Source organism: Dendroctonus ponderosae, unplaced genomic scaffold, assembly GCF_020466585.1.
Source record: "Dendroctonus ponderosae isolate FM_Combo_2020 unplaced genomic scaffold, Dpon_F_20191213v2 Dpon_F_20191213_12, whole genome shotgun sequence".
Taxonomy (NCBI): Eukaryota; Metazoa; Arthropoda; class Insecta; order Coleoptera; family Curculionidae; genus Dendroctonus; species Dendroctonus ponderosae.
In genome coordinates this window covers 15,726-17,837 of record NW_026017316.1, presented here as the reverse complement: position 1 = coordinate 17,837, position 2,112 = coordinate 15,726, and the positions used below count along the sequence as shown (strand labels likewise).

The 2,112-nt window shown below is 38.7% G+C and overlaps 1 long non-coding RNA gene across 2 annotated transcripts; it reads right to left on the bottom strand.

Annotated features, from left to right (window-relative positions):
• Positions 1-150: 150 nt before the first annotated feature.
• Positions 151-720, bottom strand: LOC125503082. 2 transcript variants are annotated; one of them, XR_007280673.1, is made up of 2 exons: positions 294-720; positions 151-227 (listed from the first exon to the last, which is right to left on the bottom strand). It is a non-coding gene; the product is annotated as an uncharacterized LOC125503082 (long non-coding RNA). The 2 variants fall into 2 exon arrangements; XR_007280672.1 differs by having other exon boundaries at positions 151-224.
• Between the last annotated feature and the right edge of the window lie 1,392 nt (positions 721-2,112).

The window sequence follows — 2,112 nt, the reverse complement described above, 5'->3', positions numbered from 1 at the left end:
TTATAAGGGTAGCGAGCCTTATTTTTCTGCGACTGGCATCTGTTGGTACCCTGGGGGTTTGTGACCTGGCTGCAAGCGGGTTGTGGGTGCCGTTGCTTGTTTTTTTTTTCTTTTCGACGTGCAGCCTGGCTCTCAGTGCATCCCTTTTGATCTTCGAGGGAGAGGCCCGCTTTCTCTTTCTGCCGTGCCCATTGGTGGTGTGGGCAGTGGGTGCAGTGTTCATACTGCTGGCATGGGTGGGTTTAGGGAGGTGGTCTGTTATTTGTACACGATAACTTAATGATGGTACTTACGACTTGCTGGTTGTGACGAGCTGCACAGAACTGATGAGGGTTAGTATTCTGTGCAGCCTTTATACAAAACCAGAAGGTTGTGCTTGTTTTTCAAACGTGCGTACCTGGACAAATTAATCGCGGCTGTGTTGTGGAAATTCGCACGCCTGGTCATTCAGCCTTGTGTATGAAAACCGTGTTGATATTACGTGTGGTATTCGGCTTTTCGATGAGTTGTTTATTCTCACGTAGTGTTATGAAAGCAGACACGCTGCTCGACATTCAGCCGTGTGTTTATGTAAGGTTGTGAATGGATATGTGTAGCTGAATTGGCACGTTTGTACCAAGTTGTAGGTCGGGTGGATTGCGGTCAGTGTGCTGATCGACAATGCGTTTTGTTTGGTTTGATGTTTGGTTTAGAATATATTTTAAGTTTTACAATACTTATGTTTCGATTTATGCAAATATTTTTATATGCAGATTGTATAAAATAAACTATTCCTATTCTACAGGTAAACACATATACCTGTACATTTTTACGATGAAAATAACTCTTTGCCTTCCTGCAACTGAAAGTGTTACTACATATTAAAAAATTATTTTATTGAAAATTTTCTTATCAAAATTATACTTGTTTTTCGTCCCGACTTGCTTTTGAACATATTTATTTCAGACAAGTTTTACAATACTTCTTACTGCTACTAACATCTTGTGATTTCAAGTCACATCGTATGCCTTATTCTAACCTAAAGCTTTTCGCCCCGAACGGCGGTAGTTTATATTCAATATTAATAATTTTTGTATTAGTTTAGTTCTCACTTCGAAATATAGTTTCCTGCTCCCATTGTCTTTTATGTTGCCTTGAATATTTCTCTCATTATTTGCCCATTTGTCTTTCTATCCCTAAAAATTAAACACACGTGGTCACACAGATCAGCGAGTGTGCTGGAAACTACACCAGAATTTAATGCAAATTACATATATGTATATGTTTACCTGTAGAATATGAATAACTTATTTTGTAAAAGTATACAAACTGCATATAAAGATATTTGCATCAATCGAATATAATTATACATATTTTAAAGTCTTAAAATATAGCAGTCACTAGTGGTGAGAAACAGTAACTAATCGGTATTCGAGTACTCGTTACTCATCAGTATCCGAAGTAACGAATACCGAACCAAGCCCCTAAACGACTATTCAAGTAATCAGTAATCGTTCTGGGACAATCAAGTCACCCATTCTAACCTTCGACTTCAAAGTAGGGCTCGGAATCAAACTCGAATAACTCGAGTATTCGAATATTCGAATATTCAAAAAGTGAATAATTATGTGTAGTCATAACTCGAATATTCGAATATTCAGACTCGAATACACCAACATTATCAAACTAACAAGTGTAAGACGTAAGTAAATAACGAAACCAATAAATTCTAAACGACCACCAAAGTGGACATAGAAGCCGTGCAGATAAAGGTTGACATGTACAGTAGCGATAGGATATCATGCGGAACTATTGGGGACCGTTTCAAGGGCATCGCCCGTCAGTTTTAAAAGGAAGATTTTATGTACAAAAGCTGACCCAAATTCCGATCATCCTATTCAAGTACGACGTTCTACCGCCCAACGAGAACTTTCTCAAATTCGTAGAACTCAGGGCTGGAGCTTATTACAAGCTCCTCCCTACGCGAAGAATCTGGGGAAAATTTGACTCAAACTCCACCCAACCTGGGGGTGGGAATCTGTCAATAAATAAGGGTAAAATCACAGGCCGTACTGTTAGTTCAAATTCGCATTAGAGCAGCAATTATCAGTGATTTCGTGTTAGTGTAAAAAT